Here is a 20508-nt window from a genome sequence, read left to right as displayed (position 1 = left end):
GCCAAACTGTGGAAAGAGCCGAGATGCCCTTCAACAGATGAATGGATAAAGAAGATGTGGTATCTATATACCATGGAATATTACTCAGCCATCAGAAAGGATGAATACCCAACTTTTACATCAACATGGCTGGGACTGGAAGAGATTATGCTAAGTGAAATAAGTCAAGCAGAGAAAGTCAATTATCATATGGTTTCACTTATTTGTGGAACATAAGGAATAGCATGGAGGATATTAGGAGAAGGAAGGGCAAAATGAAGGGGGGGAGATCGGAGGGAGAGACGAACCATGAGAGACTATGGACTCTGAGAAACAAACAGGGTTTTAGAGGGGAGGGAAGAGGGGGGAGGGTTTAGCCCAGTGATGGATATTAAGGAGGGCATGTACTGCGTGGAGCACTGGGTGTTATATGAAAACAATGGATTGTGGATCACCACATCAAAAACTAATGATGTATTGTATGGTGACTAACATAACATAATAAAATTAAAAAAAAAAAGAAATCTAGGGGAGGAGAGATTTTCTAGATTGAAAAGGTGAATGTATTATTATCATTGAGGTATAGATTATAATATTTCTATACCTTTTGGGTTTTACTGATTTTTGTTGCTTCTATAAATAATAAAAGCAATAAAGATTACCTTTAAAAAGAGAAGGTGACTAGCATCACTGGCTAATGGAGGCAAACAGGTAATGTAAATGTCTTTTATGAGTTTTAAAATAAAAAATTTTTTTCAAATGGTTTTTTACTATGTTTAATATTTGTTTATTCACTTAGCATTTTCCAGTAAGTATTTATGGACCATCTGTTAAGTGTCTGGCCTTGTTCTTAGATGTTCAGGATATATCCGTGGACAGACCTTCAAAGATCCCTCCCCTCTTGTTGCTTTCACCCTCCCCTCTCTTGCTATAATGCAAGGTTACTTGTACTTTCTTAGGCATCTGATACATCCAGGCTCAATTGGTGAAAGATTCATGCCACCATGACCTTCAATTCAGCTCATTTTACTTATCTGAACTTCTATTTTCTCAGTTGCAGAATGGAAATAATCATGCCCACTTTTCAGGGTGAGGAGTACAAATGGCATGTAGAAAGCCCTCCCTGTGTGCCTCAAAAGTTCACTAGGAATTGTGAATATCAGCATAAACAGCAATGGATAAAAGAACAAAAACTCTGGGTTCTGGGTTTTGATTCTGGTTTCACAGCTTACAGCATTCTCTTAGATCTTCAATTTTATTATCTAAATAACTACAAAAAGATATAGATAGATAGAAGATAGATGGATGGATAGATAAAAAGAGACAGACAAATAGAATGGGGATGGGATTTGACTCAGGGCTTCAAAAAATTTCCAATTAAGCCCCTAAATAGCAAGGATAAGCAAATTGTGTATCCTGAGTATAACCTATCTCAGGTATCCTGCTACAATCAGGAAATTTCCTTGAAGTCATATTTTCTTTTAATATATCTGTGAATGTCTTCATATTAATTTCATTTAATTATGACACTTTAAATGCTTTACAAAGAATCAATATTAATAAATCTATATTGACTGAGGACTTTTTAGGTGTTATTCCTTCTAAGTCCTCTTCTTACATCAGCTTATTCAGTATGCCATATTACCCCTCACTTAGGTGTAATTATTATCCTCATTTTACAGGAAAAAAAAAAACTGAGGCTTATAGGAGTTGAGAAACTTGCTCAGGACCATATAGCTATGGTGCAAATTCAAACTTTGGTAGTCTGGATCTGTAACCATAGGTAGGATCTTAAGGTGTGCCTTAGTTCACTGTGATTTCTTTTCCTCCCCAAACACTATGGTCCATCTTGGGGGTATTCAGTGGTGCCAAGTGAGAGCAGCAATGTACAGTTTCCCCATCCTTGCACCCTTGCCTTTTCACAGTGTGGTCATCCATATTGCCAAAGATTGGGAGATGAAGTAACATAGCCTTTCCCAGCACATGTTTCCCAGATGCTGAATTTTTCCAAAGGACACTGGAGTCTTCATTTCACCCTGCTTTTTGCAAAGGGAGTGGTGAGGTGGTTACGAATGAATTGTTTCTCCTATAGTCCTACTCCTGCTGGGATGATTTACTTAATGTCTTCCTAATAGTTTGTGGTGCAAAAGGGAGTAAAAGGGTTGGGATTGGAGGTGAGATGGGTAGAATGGGTGAAGGGAGAGATGGCATGATTTATATTCAGATAACGCAGTGCCTTTAGCCTGCCTCACAATGGAGGTTATTCATGAAGACCACCAGGGCCTCAGGGACATGAGGTGTTTGGATTTGGAACATATTCCATCAGTCTAATTGCTGGTGAAACTGAGGTGACATGAGAGAAACTGATCAAGTGTCTGTGGCCCTACTTGCAGCCCCTCTGACCCCACACATGAGGTTCTCCTTGCTTTATGGGCTTCTAATGTCCCCTCTCTCTGTTTCCCCCCACCTCGTTTTATGGTTGGTACAATGACAAGCTTCTTTCTATTTGTTGCTCTTAACCCAAGGACAGGGTAGCTTTCCTGGTAGAATACACTGTCTTGAAATAAAAGTGCTGTTCAGTCTGATTCAGAAGGAAGCCAGTGTACTTGCAGAGGCCTTATTCCCCATTCTCACCAGTGTCCTGAGAAGCAGCAGAAGAAAATGCATTTCTTCAACCATAATTTACTGAGCACATAGTTCATCTCAAGGACTAGAGACATAGCATTGAAAAAAAAAATCACTCGAGGTCCCTACGCTTACAGAGTTTAGGCTCTGATGGGAATGAGAAGTATTACATAAACCACCTTGGCAGAGTCAAGAGATATTATTGGAAAAGTATGCAGATACATGGTACCCCAGAACAAGAAGGTGCATTTAACTCCACCCAAGAAGGTGACTTCGTAGGAGTCCCTAGAAAAATCCCCCCTTTCAGGACCTTTGTCTCAGGAAAATGTCACCTCAGGAAAATGCCATCTTGTAATGAGACTCCTTCTGGTCCCCAGAATATTCTCTAAATCAATTAAAAATATAGCCTTCAGGGGGCCTGGGTGGCTCAGTCATTAAGCATCTGCCTTCAGCTCAGGTCATGATCCCAGGGTGCTGGGATCGAGCCCCGCCATCGGGCTCCCTGCTCTGTGGGAAGCCTGCTTCTCCCTCTCCCACTCCCCCTGCTTGTGTTCCTTCTCTCGCTGTCTCTCTCTCTGTCAAATAAATAAATAAAATCTTTTTAAAAATATATATAGCCTTCAGTTATAGACAATATGATGTATCTCTCTTAAAGTGTAGTAGCCAACATACTACCTTTGTATTTATTAGAATGTGATTGGATTTAGCAATATAATATTTAAGAATGTTTGTGATTATTTGTAATTGGTGATTTAGCAGAATCCCAGCTGCTCTGGAAGAGTTCAGTATCTGAGAGGGGCTTCTGCTCCTGTCATGGAGGATGTGAACTCATTGTTTATGTCATTGCTACTACAGCTGATAGAACCTACTGGGGTGAACCTGCCAAACTCCCCCACCCCCCAGCCAGGCAAGTTGGACCCAAAACCATATGGTGACCTACAAGTGCTGAGATGCCATATGCCCTTACCCTTGAGTGATTGCATTCTGCCCAGAGGTCTAAATCTCCTTTCCCATGGGCTAGGGACTCCCACTCCCCTTCACTGGGCCCGCTAGAGGTGAGAGATGACAATAGAGCATACTTTTGTTTTGTTCAGACCTGATGAGTCTGCCCCCTTAGTAGAAAAGACACTTAGGTAAAGGAAAAGAACCTGATATTAGTTCTACTTTGGACCTAGGAATTTCCTCTTTCTCTGCATTTAAATAAGACTGAGGATCCAGGCAGGCTTCCTGTAGGAAGTAAAAGTTAACTGGAAGGTGGGCAAGTGCTTGGCAAAGGCACAGAAGAGATTGTTCATCCTGTATGAAGATTGGGATCTCTGAAGCACAGAGACCTCAGGGCATATAAGGCAATAAATAGGGCTGAGGGCAAGGGTGGGACAAGCTGAGGAGGCAAGGCTTGTAAGTAAGATCAAGTGTAGTAATGTTAAAGAATTTAGAGTTTATCCTGAGGTCAAGGAGAAGCCAGTGTAGAGTGTGAAGTAGAAGAAAGACACATTGGGATTTACCTTTTAGAAAGATCATTTTGGCTACAGCATGGAGAAAGAATTAGAAAGTTACAGATTGGAGACAGTAAGACCAATCCAATGGCTATGACCATAGTCCAGAACAAGAGAATAGGAACCTGAACTAGCATGGTGGTAGCAATAATACAGAAAATTAGACACATTTGAGGGATGATCAAAGCCAGAATGACCTTGATATATTTTAAATAGGTGGTGAAGGAGAGAGAGAAGGCAAGTCTACCTTCTGGGTGCCTGGCTTGAGCACCTAAAGCAATAATGGAATCATTCACAATGTGTTATGGAGTGAATGTTTGTGTTCCCCCAAAATCCATATGTTGATTCCTTGACCAGCAGTGTGATCGTGTTAGGGAGTGGGGCCTTGGAGAGCAATTAGGTTTGGATGAGGTCATGATGATGGAGTCTCCACGATGGAATTTGTGCCCTCATAAGAAGGGGAGGAGGCACCAGAGCTTCCTCTCACCACCATGTGAGGACACAGCAACAAGGTGGCCCCCTGAAAGCCAGGAAGAAGTCCCTCACCACATTTGCCAACACCTTGATCATCACAGACTTCCAGGCTCCAGAACTATGAGAAATAAGTGTCTATTGTTTAAGCCACCCAGTCTATGGTATTCTGTTATAGTGACCTGAACTCACTAAGACACTGTGACAGAGAAGAAGAGATAGAACAACCCAGTTTCAGATCAGAGCAAGTGCAGATGAGGTGCTGCCAGATGTCCACATGGTTGAGTAGACAACAGGGGTCAGAAGAGAAGTCTGGGCTAAAGCTATGGATTCCAGGCAGTACATCTGGAGGAATGTACCACATGGCATATATGAGGTGACTAGGGAAATGGGGAAGAGTGTGAAAAGAAGAGGCTTGGGGACACCAACATTAAGGGAGCAGAGACCTCCCTTTAGCTTGTGGCCTATCAGCAGTGGTGCCTAAGGAACACCCCCCACCCCATCTATGAAAGGGCCACCAGAGTTACACCTGAGGTCTCCTGTATACATAATGTGGATTTTAAAATGCCCTGCAGCTATGAAGTACTATACTAATAATGATTCTCACTGTGATCAGAGCTACCTATCATCCTCTCCCATTTTAAAAGGGGAGACATTGCTTGTCCCAGTGAGAATAGAAGAGACTGAAATCATTCCAGATCTTCTGATTTAGGTTTACTGTTCTATCCCTGTCTTCAGAAATTACTATTTATTGCTTCTATATGTTTATGTTAGTTTATTATTTTCTAAACCTGGGGATCCTCTTCATCAGAACCCAAAAGAAAAAAAAATATTCAGCTGAAGACGCAGAGAAATACAGCAAGAGGGAATTTCTCAGAACCATTTCTGGGAGACCTAAGATGCCCTTCTCTTGCCACCTTGGCCTGTCAGCTGCTGCTGAGCCTGGGATATAATGGGGAGCCTGAAATTCAGGCTGTGCCTGTCCCTGCCTTGTGTTTTTATTTCTGCTTCACACCATCATGGATAATGAAAGTTGACTGGCTGTTGGGTTTCCTTTCACTCTGCCACTGTCATTTCCATTTGCTGGGTCTCATGCCTTTTTAGCACAAAGTTGTTGTGTTTGAGCTCTAATTTACCAGGCAGTGATAAATTCCAAGAAAAACCTATTCTTATTGAATTATTTTCAGAATGTTATGCAAGCATGTCTAAATTATGTGGCAGCCAGTTCTGCTCTAAGATCTGATTTTGACTTCATGTTAATTCAAGTAGGGGAGAGAAAGAAAGAAACAAAAACCCAAAATGGTGACATGCCATCTTTCATTCTTTAAGAGAATTATATTTTTAAGTCTACTTCTCTGATGCAAGGGCCTTAGCCCCTTCCAGAATGCTGGGTAATGAAGGCCACATTCCAGTCCCAGTTCCCCCTCATGGAATAGGCAGAGGGAAAACTTCCCACTGCAATTCCCCAGGAGAAGAAAGGCTGAAATAAGTAACACTGCATGTAGGGTAAGGCTATGATCTCCTTTTTTTTTTTTTTAAACAACAACAAAAAAACATTGAATAGGACTTCTTTCAGTGAGTCCAGACTTGAAGCTGTCTTGTCCAGGGAACTTTAAAAAAAAAAAAAAAAAAAAAACAAGTAGTAATGGCTATTTCCCACCCCTGTGCTCTCCATCACCAAATCCAAGAGACAGCTCAGTTGAGAACTAAGTTCTAATTCCAATAAAGCCAATACATTTCTGATCTTGTGGGTGGGCAACCATTGTCTTTCATTTCCACATCTTCTAGCCAGAATCTTTCCTTTTTTTTTTTTTAAATGGGACATTCTATTCTTCCAATCATTGTCAATTTTAGAACTTGCCAAACCTGGAGCTACTGATGACCCTTGTCACCATCAGAGGGGCACTTGTTTGAGACTGAAGACAGGACAGGAGAGTGGACGGTTAAGAAGTAGAGTGTGTAGAGTCCTGACCACATCATCTGAGCTCAGCTTCAGCCCATACTTGAGCCAGATCTATCCCCTGTACTCTAAATACAAGAACCAATAAAAGTAAGAATCTCAATTATGATGTGTTGCCAGTCTCAATGTATTCTTTTGACAAAAGGAAAAGACAATATACTGAACTTTTAAGTATATTCCATAGACATCTGGTATTCCAAAAATCTTGTCCATAATATTCTTGTTCAAAATGCCATTATGTGCCCAAGTGGCTGACTATACAAAACAGAATTAGTGAAGAAGAGGAACTCATGTTCCTGAATTAAAACTTTTATTGCAATAGCACAAAATGGTCCCCATGGTCAGAAGATTCCAATCAAAACTCCTTACCCCAGCTCTACCAGCTGGCTCCAACTATATTTTCAGCCTTATCCTTCAACATCCCTTCACATTTCCCATCCTCTGGCCAAGCAGAGCCCTGTTCTTCACTCATCCTCAGTACTATCCTTCTTTATCTTTGCAATCATGTTCCCTTTTCAGGATGCCTCCACCCAGCCCCACCCCACATAACTATACCTCCCTAACCCCACCATCTGCAACCACTCAGGGTCCACCTTTTCCAAAATCTTCCCTCAACTCCCAGTTCCCTTCTAAGAAACTATTCCTTCTCTAAGTCCCCAAAGCACTTTATCTAGACCTTATTTATATTACCGGATCAAGTTCCCATCATGCATCACCTCAGATTTCTCCAGTTCTCATGTGCTTCAGGGGGCCCTTGTTGCCTCAGTTACCACCAAGGCAAGTAGTCCTGTGTGGTCTCTGACTAACTTCATATGAGCACAACCCAATGGTGACTTCCATGTCCTTGTTTTTAACCCCTCACCTTCCATTTTGGTATATCCCAGTTGTAACTGAGGCATTAAACCAATGACGGATACGTGAGACATATGCACTCACAAACCAATAAAGGCAGGGACTTAATGCCTCCTGCAGGGAAGCTCTGGCCAATGGGAGACAGGGACCAATGAATAACTTCTCAATTCTCCTTTCCCAACACATAATGTACTTTCTGGAGCCCCAGTAGTTCATAGGCTTCTGGGAAGACAGTCCTATGCCACTGAGCCATTGGTTACACTTGTTACCAAGTGGTGTCCTGCTCTGTTGGGTAAACACCCTCTTATAATTGTTCTCCTTTCCTTCTTCACACATTTTTCTCCTCATTCCTCCTTACATCAGTTTGCACTCCCCATTAAAGAAGTAGCACAATAATTTTTGCATCTGGCTCTGTTTTCAAGGGTACTCAAACCTGTCATTTTTACTTTATATCACTATATATCATGCCCGTAAACCCACCTTACTAGACTACATAATTATTGCAGGTACCTTCAATGTTTTCTGTCTCTGTACTACAATATCCCCAATGAGTGCCTGGCAAAGTGTCAGTGCTCAAGCAATATCTGTGTTATGAATGAAAATAGACTTTAGAAAATGCTGTGCCAATAGGCACCTGAACTGACACACCCAATATGAAGGGATGGCAGGGGAGTTTGATCTTACATCATGACTTCTGTTCTCCAGCCAATGACTTGGTTTGTTTGTTTGTTTGTTTGTTTTTTAATTTAAATTCAATTATCCAACATATAGTACATCATTAGTTTCAGATTAGAGTTCAGTAACTCATCAGTTGCATATAACACCCAGTGATTGTTAATACAACCACAAGCTGTGGGATGCACTGAAGAACAATCCAACCAAAGGATATTTTCTTTCTCTTCCCAGTACAACAGTGTGTATGATAAGGCAGAATATAGAAAATCATTAGGTCAAACTCTTTCTGGAAGAGAAGGTAGCAAGACACCGGATAGCAGATCATAGGGAAGATAAGTGGACTTTTCTTAGTTTTGTGAATTTAAGGTCAGCAGGCATATATCCCCCACTGCTTTAGGGAAAGGGTATAAAGAAACCCTAGTGGCCTGATACCTTTCACAAAGTATGCAGAGGGGAAAGGGGCTGAAGGGCCCCCTGAGGGAGGGACCTTATTGGAACATATTATGAACTGGTTGTTTGTGTTCCCCCAAAATTCCTATGTTGAGATCCTAACCTCCACCATGATAGTATTAGGAAGTGGGGCCTTTGGGAGGTAATCAGGTTATGAGGGCAGAGTTCTCATGAATCAGCTGAGTAACTTTATAAGACAAGACACAGGAAGCTTCCTCTCTCTCAGCTCTCCCCCATGCTGGGACACAATGAGAAGAGGCCATCTGCAATCCAAGAAAAAAGCTCTCATTGGATACTGGGTCTACTAGCATCTTGATTTGAATTTCTTAGCCTCCAAAACTTCAAGAAAGAAATGTCTGTTGTTTGAGCCACCCAGTCTGTAATATTCTGTTACAGTGGCTTGACTAGACTAAGACAGAACATCAGGAGGACTGGGATGGTCCCAGCTGAGATCTGCTAGAAGAGAAGGATATCACAGTCTCTAAGAACAGAATTCACCTGAATGAACTGGAAGCCCCTTCTACCAACCTTTCTCCCAAGACCACCACCACCACATCATCACCTCTAATACAACCTTTCCCACATCATGAGTCATTTTGGCTGGAACCTTGGTGCCCATGTGTGGCCTCATATCTTGGTCCCCAAGGGCACAGAGTGCAGAGAATCAGTCTGTACCAGGGGAGCTTTTAAGAAAGGCAACTGTAGACAGAGCTAAAAAACACATCTAGAATTGGGCAGACAGTACACTCGTTTTCTCTCAGCCCTGTATCTGGAAACAAGATTGTGCACTTTGGACTATGTCCCTGGAGTTCTTGGACCTCAAGAGAGGAATAGTAGTCTTCCCATTAATGAAGAGTCAACCAGGTAATTGCAAATTACAAGAGGTGACCACATTCTTAAGGTCATGAAGTGGTTCCTCCTGGTCATCCCAGGACTTGCTAAACTGTCTGTAAGAAGTACACTCTCTTCACCCCAGGCTTTCTAGAGTACCAGGTGTAGCCCTAGCTTGTTGGAAAGTGTGACCCATGCAGAGAAAAACAAAACAGGAGAAGGGAAGAGGAGATGGGTAATTGTACCTATCAGAAAATGAGGATAATGGTTAAGGCTAGACACACAGAAGCTGAGTTTTTCAGAGAAAAACACGAGTGCAAACACTAGGAATGATTTGTCCTCAGTCTCCCCCAGAGAAGGTGGAGTTGATTATTTGGGACCAGTGGCCTGTATCATCTTCCAGCCAACACTATTAAAAGTGCCTGCTCACACTTGGTGATGAGCACAGGCATTTCACAACCCCTGACCTGCTGCCCATCGTGCAGATATGAGCAGCTCTAATTCTGCAAAATGCTATTTTTAAAACAACCAAATAGTTCCAGGCTGCCCCACTGCAGCCCAGAGGAAGGAGTTGGTTGCTTCACCAAGTGTCTGGCACCCAGGGGCTTTGTTGTGGATGTCTTCGTTCTACTGTCATACCATCTTGATTAAGATTAATTATTCCAGTTGAAATGACTCACTCAGAAAGGATGGGAGGGGTGGAGGGGAGAGAGCAGTTTGCTTGTTTTTTTCCCCTACTTCAATGTTTGTTCTGAAAGATCCAGAAGAATATAGGAGTGAAGCAAAGGAATTTAAAGTGTGGAACATGTAATAAAGGACATCATGTGAAAAAGCTATTACAGGCTCTATGTTTATCTTCAGCTCAGTGACTTTCAGGAGAGCGTGTACTTGGCTAGTAAGATTGGAGGATGTGACTGCTCTCTGCCAGTGGGAGTCTTGACCTGAACTCTCCAAAACCTGGCTGACCTCATCAAGCCCCATCTACCCTAAATAACAAGGCTAGGACACCCTCCTTTTGACAGACTCACACACACATACACACAGATGTATATATTGGAAGCTCCAAAGCCCATTTTGGATGCAGAAGTCATGTATGACCAAGGAAGAAACTGAGCAAGAAAAAAATATATATAACCACGAAACTCAAGACTGTACCACAGAGTCAATAAATACTATTTATAGAGCAGCTTTGACTTACTGGGCATTAGCAAAGATTTGCTCTTCTGAGTTACTTCTCCAAGGCTCAGACTTGCACATCCCCTCTGAATATGTCCTCTTGGCTCTGAGACATACCCCAACTTCCTGCAAATCTCCCTAGACTGCTTTGTTGGTAAAAGGGCTTAGGTGAAGCATCTCAGGCTACTTTGGAAGTGTTTATAGAATACTTATAGAGACCTCATCCCTAAGTCATTCCAAAGGGAAAACATCTATCATCTATGCTTTTTTTCTCTATCCCATTATTTTAACAAAAGGAGAAAAGGTTTGGCAAAGAAAGAAATGTGCAGTTTTGCCAATTTTGTGCACTCAGTAGGAATCAAGTTATCTTGATCCATTGGGAAGAGAACTGTGCAGGTGTTGGGAGACAGAAGCACATAGCATCCAGCCCAGAACAGACACACATGATGCCTATTGGCAAAAGAGTGAATGAACTTGGGTATGAATTTCAGCCCATCAATTAACCAGTTACATGGTTTTAAATAAACTACTTCTATTTTCTGAACCTCAGAGATTATCTAGTTCAATGGAGGAAACTAGAGCCTATCTTCTAGTTCAGGTATTTCTCTCACTGTACCCAGCATCTCTGGAAGGCTGTCCTGACCTTCCCTTTCCTTGAAAAGTCCATTTGGAACCATCCCTGTTCTACATCTACATCTTGGTCTGGACAAACGTTGAACATTTAGCCCTCAGTTTTAGCCCGAGACCATCCAATGGCCTAACTGATTCCTTCTCTGTGTTCTAATGGTTCTAGTCAAGGGGATGGCATATCTGTTTTTATCAAATTCAAGTTTTGGTAGATACTTCTGCAGCAACTCACTACCCAAACAGTAACTCATCTGAACTTCCTCTACCACTAAGTTCCATGTATACAACATGGCACAAGGTGATTGGCGGTAATTCAAATTCATAGCCTCCTTGGGAAGTTTGTGTGGGGTGGGTAACTGGTTGCATTCTTAAGTTACAGAGAAGATACTTCTTATTGTCAAAGGAGAAACCAAGGAATGTTATCATAACTCTGTCTGTCCCAGTATTTGGTACCTCCATAAGAGTTATTCCTCTTACCAAACCTAGGTTTGTCCATCCTCAGTCTCATCCTCCTCTCTCACTCTTGCTCTCATTCTCTGTCTCAAACTCAGAGAATTGGAAGCATTCCAGCCATGTGAACACAAGTCAGTGTAATCTTGGCCAGAGTTAGATAAATGGGCAACATGCAGGTAATGGTGGTCATACAGAATGTTAAGCCAAAGTCTCAGAACTTCAGTCCCATATTGTCCCATTTGTTCACCTGCAAATTCCTGCTACCCCTTCTGCCCTGGGTCCCAGACCTGCTTCAGAACTGGAGGATATCAGATGAAGAAATCTCAAGATCCATTCCAGCCCTGCTGCCATCCTTTCAGGGATTAGGAAGCTGGGACTTAAAGATATTTAAAGTGGCCTGCCAATCACAAAGCTGGCAGAGCCCAGCCATGTCTCTCAAACCTCTTCTTGTGTCTCTTCTATCACTCAGTCTCCCCTATTTCCACAGGACCTTAGGCTTCTATTTCTAGTGGGAAGTCTTTTGGCAACAATCTTTGTTAGTCACCAACCCAGGCTTTCCTGAAATGGAAAATCAGGAGGTGCTTAAGCAGGCAGAATGGCCATGAATCCAGAGGAATAAAAGGCCCAGGAGGGAGGCCATTGTGATCCAACTATTTCCCTACAAGGCCAGGGAATACTGGGTATTTTGCTTTGTTTTGCTGCTTTTTTTGTTGACCTTTCCCCTTCATTTGTGTCTCTACTTAGTTTTGTGTGGGAAAGAGAAGGTCAAGGATCTGGGAAGGCAAGAAAGATATTTTATTGGCCAGAAATTGGCAAGGCCTCATATTCCTGCTTCATCAGTATGCCTGACCCATTGGTTGGAGATGGGTCTTTACCTCCTACTCTTCTTGGGCCCTGTAAATTCACACTTTTTAATTTTTACAGAGCAGTTTATGGGCTGCAAAGAGAAGAAGCCAGGGTGATCTGTTGTCAGGGGCTGCATTGAACAATGAACCATCATCTTGGTGTTCTTTTTCTTCCTTCCCTCTGTGAGTCTTGTAAATAAGCATTTAGACCCTCTGGGGGAGATGGGAAAGGGCTCCTTGGGGGCAAGGCATGAAAGAACAGAAGGGTCATGAAGGGGTCTTCAGGAAAATCTGGGACACTGGTCTGTCTCTAATCAACTTGGTTATTTGGGGGGCAGCAGAACATTTAGCAGGTCGTCTTCACAACCCACTTTGAACTGTCCAACTTATGAGGAGAAGGGAAATGTGTAACCTGATGATTTAAGCCAGAACTGTTCAACATGTTTCACAGTTCACATTTTGAAAGAAGTGCTTTGGGAAGAATGCAATCTAAAGAACTGGAAGCTATAGAATTCTCTCTCTAGAGTTACTCCCCAGAGGATCATAATCGACAAGCAATGTCACTCACCAGCCAGTCACTTAGAGATGATAGCTGATGGAAACCAACCAAGACATGAGTAAAAAAGAACTGAAGCTAAATTTGAGAAAAATGTTATGTGTAGGCCAATAAGTAAGGGGCAGGGTAAGTTACTAGAATTTTATTTATCAGTACAGCAAAGTTAGGAAAAAGGATTAGGAAGGGTTTTTTGTAAGTGTCTCCCACCTCTTTAAAGCTCAAGGATCCAACCAGAAGAGAGGGTTAAATCAATTGAGGAATCATGATGGTGATGATCATCATCATCCTGCCCCTTGGTGAACATTTATTAAAAGCTTATTGGATTCCAGGCCTGTAATAAATGTTTTGCATACATTTTCACACATCATCTCTCCTGAAATAGGATGTGATTATCTGCCCCTTGCAGGTCAGGAGAATTTGAGGGGTCTCTCCCTCATACCCTGCAAACAGGTGGCAAAGGGAAGAAGCCTTGGGTCAACATCAGCAAAGCACTGCCAACAGCAGCTGCCACTGAGCCTATCAGGCACAGGAGGTGCAGTGTGGAATCTCTTCTCTACTCTCCCTTGATTTCTGCTCCTAAAGGCCCTTGAGTTTTCTATCAGGTGTGGGGGGCTGAATGGGGGCAGTCATGTTTTATGCCTGAGAAGGTGAGGAGGGAAGGCAAAAAATATTACCATAAAAGCAAACTAGGAAAGCTAGAACTGGAAAAATCCTACTAGGGAAACATACAATATGATTAAACCATAGATTCTTCTGAGAACAGGTATGTGTGAGGGGTAGATTGTGATGCTAATGAACAGCACACACTTGGAATCTTCAAAGGAGCAGGAAACCAGACTCCTTCCAAGGGCAGGGGTGATGCATTTAGAGAAATAACACCCTGGGATTGTCACAGGCAGCTCTGTTATATACATGGCAAGGCATAGTGCCAGAATCCATGTACTTTCAAATCAATTTGCAAATCCCTTGGATTATCAAGAGTTTTATTTGCCTTTAGAGTGGACCAGCCTTATACACCATAAACATTTCATTCAGGCATTAAGTTCTGGGCTCTGCATCTCATTTACTTAGCACTGCTCCTGCTGAGAGCCTACCTTCCCTACAATTTTCTTCAACTGAGCCTGATGCAGTCAGGCTATGATCTCCAGTCACTTAAAGCTGAAAATAGCTTTTCATATATCACTTACTCTCCCATTCCTCCTCAGGTTTACATACAGATGCTCTGGTGTTGTGTGCAGAATCATGACTCCCCAAAGCTAGTCCGTCCCCATCCTAATCCCCCAAACCTGTGACTATGTTACCTTACGTATCAAAGAGGACTTTGTGGATGTGATTTGGTTAGGGACCTTGAAATGGGACGATTATCCTGGGTTATCCAAATGGGCCCAATGTAGTCACAAGGGTCCCTAAAAGATGGAAGGGAAGGGCAGAAGGTACAGAGAAAGAGATGTGATAATGGGAACAAAGGTCAAGCCTTGCATCCTCAACAGAGTCTACTGTCTTCCCTCTTGAGGTCAAATCTCTTCTGCATGGCCTCCTTCTGTATCCTGTGCTTCACCTTCCCAGCAACTATCACCACCACAGCTAAAGACAGTTTGTGTGATTATTTGACTAATGTCAGTGTCCTTTACTAACACACATGAAAACAAGGACCACGCCAGATTTTGCTTCCTTCTGAATTCCCAGCTCACAGCAGGCACTCAATAAATATTTGCTGAATAAATGAGCAAATGAAAGGGCGAACAGGATCTAAACCTCCTGTGGTTCTGAGTATTCTTTAGTGTGGGTGGAAACACAGCAGTCCATGAGGTATCCCACTGACGAGCTCTTGGCTTTTTGTTTTCCTATCTTGCTCCAAACAGAATATTTATCTTCACATATGGTCTTAATACATCTCTGCTGAGAGAACAGCCTATCTGTAACTCCAATCAATAGCTCATAGAGTTTGTAGAGGTGGAAAATTTCCTTTTTCTATGTCATGATTTGTATTCAATTATTCTGATTTTAAGCCTTGACCCCATTGCCCCATCCATGCACAATGATCTCTGTTGTTAGACTGGAGATCCCCCGCTGTTTTCCTCCCCTCTGAATGTGAAAGACCATCCACTTATTACAAGACTGAGGTCCTGAGCCTGGTTTTGAAATATCCCAGGGGAATCCACTTTCAAATCATCAAAACAAACTTTATTATATTTCACTTCAACCTTGTACTCCCATGTATATTTTTAAAGGAAGTTGTGGGTGAGATTACAAAAAAATAAACAACAGTTACAAATATTGGAAAGGTAGATTTACTTGGCTCAGTCAGTTATTGCACACCAACTATGTGCAGAACTCTGAAATAATTTTTTTTTTGGCACTCTCCTATTCCACCACAATTGATCACCTGTATCTGCAGACCAGTTGGAACAGTCCCACATTTGACCCTCACCACTCACCTGGGAGAAAGACAAGGTAGGTGTTACTAATCTCTTTAAGAAGTTGCAAGGTAAATTGCTCACTCTCTGTTTACTGGGTGTTTCATCTTTGTTTTCCTGGTGCCTCTCCTGCTAACACGTAGTAGTCCCAGGTAAGTATTTTTTGAAGGAATAAATGAATGTCTGGCTTCTTTCTAATAGGAGTGTTTTGACTGACTTGCCCAACATTACCCAGTTAGTCAATGAAGGGCCTTGGATTTGCAACCTTGGCCATCTGGCTCCAAGCCCAGTGCCCTTCCCTCTCTACAGTCAGGAGAGGAGTCCTGGAGAATAATGAGGGATAGTGGGGATGAGAGGTTAAACACTGCTTTGTACAGGAAGAGTCCTGTGTGGATGGTGGACACATAATGAGGAGTTTAAGCCTCTTTGGGCAGAGAAAAGTAAGCACAGAAGCTGGAAAGCATTCAGTTCACTCCATCAAGCAGCAGGAAGAATGTAGATAGATGATAGGCACAAATAAATGAGCAGTGATGCCCAGAATCTTCTCCCTGCCCCAGCTGCAGCCCCATAAACCAGAGAGAACACCAAAAACTAAGTGAGGTGGGCACACCCTGACATGGCACTCAGTCCAACCCAGGAGATTTTATAGCCCTTGGGATGTTTAAAGAAGCAAAAGACCTGGAGGATATGTATTTCTAGCCTATTAAAGAAAGTTTATTTTAAAATATTTAACATTTCTTTATTAAAGGCATACAAGCAGGATATAAGCTCTATAAACTTTCCAAGGAGAGAACATTGCTAGCATTCCAAATGGAGAAATTACTGCCTTGTGTGAAAACCCAGTCTTGCCTATTTCACTTTACAGATGGCCGCATATGGAATATTTTTCTTACAAGATCATAATGCATAATGGGCTTTTGAAAATTAAAATTGTAGCTGGATTTTTCTTACTGCCTCATTACTATACTAGTTAGGAAGGAGGTTTGTGGTTAATTCTCAGGGCAGGCTTGCCTAAACACTCCCTTTGTTATAGGCAGGGTTTTGCAATGCTCCTCAAATTATATTACGTGAGATGTCAGCTGGGGCCTCCCTGTCCTTCAGATATAAGCCTTCGTCTCAGATTTGCAGAGTCTGGGGTAAGAGTACCAATGGAAGCTTCTGTCTACACCCTTTCTCTTCCCACCCCAGGCTCCTTCCAACACCAGGAAGGCTCACATGTATGAATGTAGTAATCTTAGGGTCCGACACTCAACTTATATCCACATCCCTGTTACCAAATCTCCTTAGCTACTCCTTTGGCCTGGAAGTATACACAGTAGTGGGGTGATCCACTCTTCAGAGGGTCTTAGGCAAGAGACCTGTGCAGGCCTAGGAAACCAGCTTGAAACCATTTGGACAGGAGATTCCAGAATCCCATGAAGGACATGTGTCCCAGGTGTGCCTATCACTGACTCTGTAAACTCCTTACACCAAAGGGAAGGTCCCAGCTGGAGGAGAGTCAGAAGGGGGCCCTCTGAAGTAGAGGGCCCAGAATATGGACCTTGGTCAGCTGGATCTGGAATAGAGCTAATCAGATTTGGGCAAACTTAATTTAAACTCCCCCCGCAAACCCAAAGCTTCCTGCATAAAATCTGTAATTTCTCAGGGTTTGTATATTCATGGTCCCCTAATCTCCAGCTGAAAACAATTTCTGTTTTGCCTCACACCAACCCAAACTTGAAATGCCACCACTTGACAAATGTTTAGGAAAAACTATTCTTGCACCAAACATCATATTTTTAGTTAATTCTACTGAAGACTTGCATGTTGAACAGCTCTCTTTATATAAAAAAAGAGTTTGGCAAATGGAATGTGTGCCAAACACTCCCCTTTTATATCCAAGGAGCAAAACGAATTCTATTCCTATGTCATAAAAAAGATTTGGGAGTGTTGTGTGTGTATAAGATTGCAAGACATGTGTGTCTATACACAAACACACATGTAACTAAAGTTTACTAGAACAGAAACAGACACATGGGGTTCAGCTAAGGCAAATTAATTGCCGAACAATCAACTGAAGATCTCGAGGGCACAAAGGATCCCCTGAGATGCTGATTCCTCTGTCCTAAGTCCCAGTTAGAGTTGTTTCCCTTGGACTCCACAAAATGTTTCTGATGAGAAACACCATTACCCGATCACTACCTTTATTTGAGCTAGCTAGAATTTCCATTCCTTGCAAAAACTACTGGTTTGCTTTTCACTGTTTTTAAATGAGACTTAGAGAAATTGTGGCTTGCCCAAGGCAAGCATCTACTTATTGTTGGACCACAAATAAAACAACACACATGACTACAATCGCTGTGCTCTTTCCCACTTACTCACTTAAAGCCACAAGTTCATTAGATACTATGGGAGATCAGGTCATGATTTAGCAAATATCCACTGCTTCTCTGACCCACTCCATGGGAAGGGTCTATCTCCCTGCTCCTACCTTTCATCCCAAGAAACACATGCTTCAGTTAGCCACTGCTCCAAGGACTTGGAGAAGCACATAAGGTAGATAAGCTCAATATACCACTGGCAGTAAGTTCAGCCAGACCCAGTTTTAGATCAGCTGAATCTAGACAACTTGTAGGTACATGAATAAAAACCAAATGCTTACTTCTGTGTACCTTGAGCCTTGGGTGGTTTGTCACATGGATTTTTATGTAGACTTAGCTCTTATACAGGTACATAATCCACCTTCCAAGATACTGCAAGCAACAGGTTTACCAAATGTTTCTCCACGGAATAATGGGAGACATCAAGAATTTTAAGAAACAAAACAGATGAACATAGAAGGGAAAAAAAATTAAAATAAGATGAAAACAGAGAGGGAGGCAAACCATAAGAGACTCTTAACTATAGAGAACAAACTGAAGGTTGTTGGAGGGGAGGTGGAGGGGGGATGGGGTAATTGGGTGACAGGCATTAAGGGGGGCACTTGAGCACTGGGTGTTGTATGCAACTGATGAATCACTAAATTCTACCTCTGAAACTAATAATACAGTATATGTTAATTAAATTGAATTTTTTAAAAAAATAAATTAAAAAAAAAAAAAAACAGAAGTTTCCTTGCTGTGGGAATGCTTAACCTGAAAGCCAATGGCACACATCGTGGATTTTCTATTATAGTCCAGTTCTGGTACCAATATTTTTATTAGTGAGCTTTAGTCATTTATGCTGTAGCAATAAACTACTCAAAAATCTTGGTGGCTTACACAAAACAAAGTTTTATATCTCACTGACCTTCTCACTGGCTGCAGCTCTTTACCATGGATCTTCTTCATTCTGAGATCCAGGCTGAAGGAGAAGCCCCTCCCTGGAACATATTATTCTTGCAAAAGAAGGAAAGGAGCAACACAACTGGGTGATTTCTTTGAAGGCTTCTGCTCAGACATAGCCTGCAACAATTCTGCTCACATTCCATTTGCCAAATGCAAGTCCCACAGCCAAAGTTCATCTATGGGGTGGGTATGTGCAGTCTTCTCAAATAGGTCCAGAGTAACCAACTGAAAAAAAAATTGAAGAGTAACTAATTGAGAACAGGAACACTATGATACCCACAAACAGCAACCTCTTCATCATCCTTCAAGAAGCAGCTCAAGAGTCATCTAAGTATCACTCTGTGGGGATGTCTCTCTGCCCTTTCTGTCTACAGCATATATAGAAATGTGGAGACTTAATACAAAATACTTTTAGGACAATGTACTGTCTAACCCTACTACTTAGGGAGCATTTTGAGGGCAGGGACCATCCTTTATTTTATTCCATTTTCGGGACTGAACACAGTCCCTGGAACCTCATGTATATTGCTCAATTAATGCCTTTTTAAAATTACACAATAATACATGGGCCTAATCACGAGATCTAAGGGATATTAGGAGATAATTATTCAGAAAGAGAGGAAGGAAGACCAGAAACTGAGTTTTGTACTTTTTAAGCTGATATCTGTATTTTTATCTATAAATAGATATACAAGGAGAAATATAAGGTAGACAAATAATTTTTTAAGCCTCAAGTTTGGGAGACATGTCCAGAGTGGAAGTACAAATTTGGCAGTCATCAGCACATAGGCAACGTCTAAAGCTTTGAGACTGGGTGGTAAGACCTCGGGAGAGAATGGAGAAAGAGAGGATGTTCAGACATATTCCCCATTTCTCATCTCAGTTCTTCACCTACCTAGAGTCAGAACTTCAACTGTTTCCTTGGACAAGCCCATTGATATCTCTCGAGTGGATCTCCTGAGAGGTCAGTCTTGAGTGACCATGGCTTTTTCCTTGGAGTGGGAGTATATACTCAGTCTCAAAACTCTCATTTCATCCTCTTTTTACCCTTAGGCTTGTGTCAGCATAGGACTTGGCTCTATTCTTAGAAAGACCTTCAAAGTGCATTCCCTCTCACCCTTGGACTCCTGTTGCATGCATCATCCCTATCACATGTCTGCCACTCCCTTCCCTCCTCCTTCCCCATTCACCATGTTGGTAGAATGTCAGACTTGGATTGAATAAGTAATAAGGACCAGGCATGACAATAGATGCTTTGCATATACTATCTCATTCCATCCTCACCACAACTTGGTGAGGTAGACATTGACCCAATTTACTGACATCATATCTGAAGCTCAGAGAGGTTAAGTAACATGACTAAAGTCACAGCTAGCAAAGGGCAGGACTTTTGAATGGTATCTCTGAGTGAAGATTCCATGCTCAATGCAAGCCACTAAGCTCCCTCAAACATAAGAAACCCTTGGGAGCTGGTCTTCTGGAAGGAGATACCAATATTTTGAAGCTAAAGAAACACACACACACAATAGACAGACATGATAGACGATAGATAGATACATAGATAAATACATAGATAGATGATAGATGATAGAGGATAGATATAGATAGATAGATAGATAGATAGATAGATAGATAGATAGATAGATGATAGATAGATAGATAGATGATAGATAGATAGATAGATAGATAGATAGATAGATAGATAGATAGATTTAGAATTTAAAAAGAACTCACTGCATAGATCCCTATTTCTTAAATAGGAGATGATGAACAGCATAATTTAATCATTC

The 20508-nt window shown here is 41.8% G+C and overlaps 1 long non-coding RNA gene across 1 annotated transcript in view; it reads right to left on the bottom strand.

Moving 5' to 3' along the window:
* LOC145720773 (uncharacterized) overlaps positions 1-19700 on the bottom strand; it is a 79256-nt gene extending 59556 nt beyond the window's left edge. The window contains exons 1-2 of the long non-coding RNA XR_014143990.1: positions 19614-19700; positions 18681-18943 (exon numbers count right to left, since the gene is read on the bottom strand). This is a non-coding gene — a long non-coding RNA (uncharacterized LOC145720773). The remainder of the gene's footprint in view (positions 1-18680; positions 18944-19613) is intronic.
* Between the last annotated feature and the right edge of the window lie 808 nt (positions 19701-20508).

The sequence above is a fragment of the Leptonychotes weddellii genome, chromosome 3 (assembly GCF_054177405.1).
Source record: "Leptonychotes weddellii isolate Sample4059 chromosome 3, ASM5417740v2, whole genome shotgun sequence".
NCBI lineage: Eukaryota > Metazoa > Chordata > Mammalia > Carnivora > Phocidae > Leptonychotes > Leptonychotes weddellii.
The sequence above is the reverse complement of the archived record's forward strand: the minus strand, read 5'-3'. Positions and strand labels throughout refer to the sequence as shown.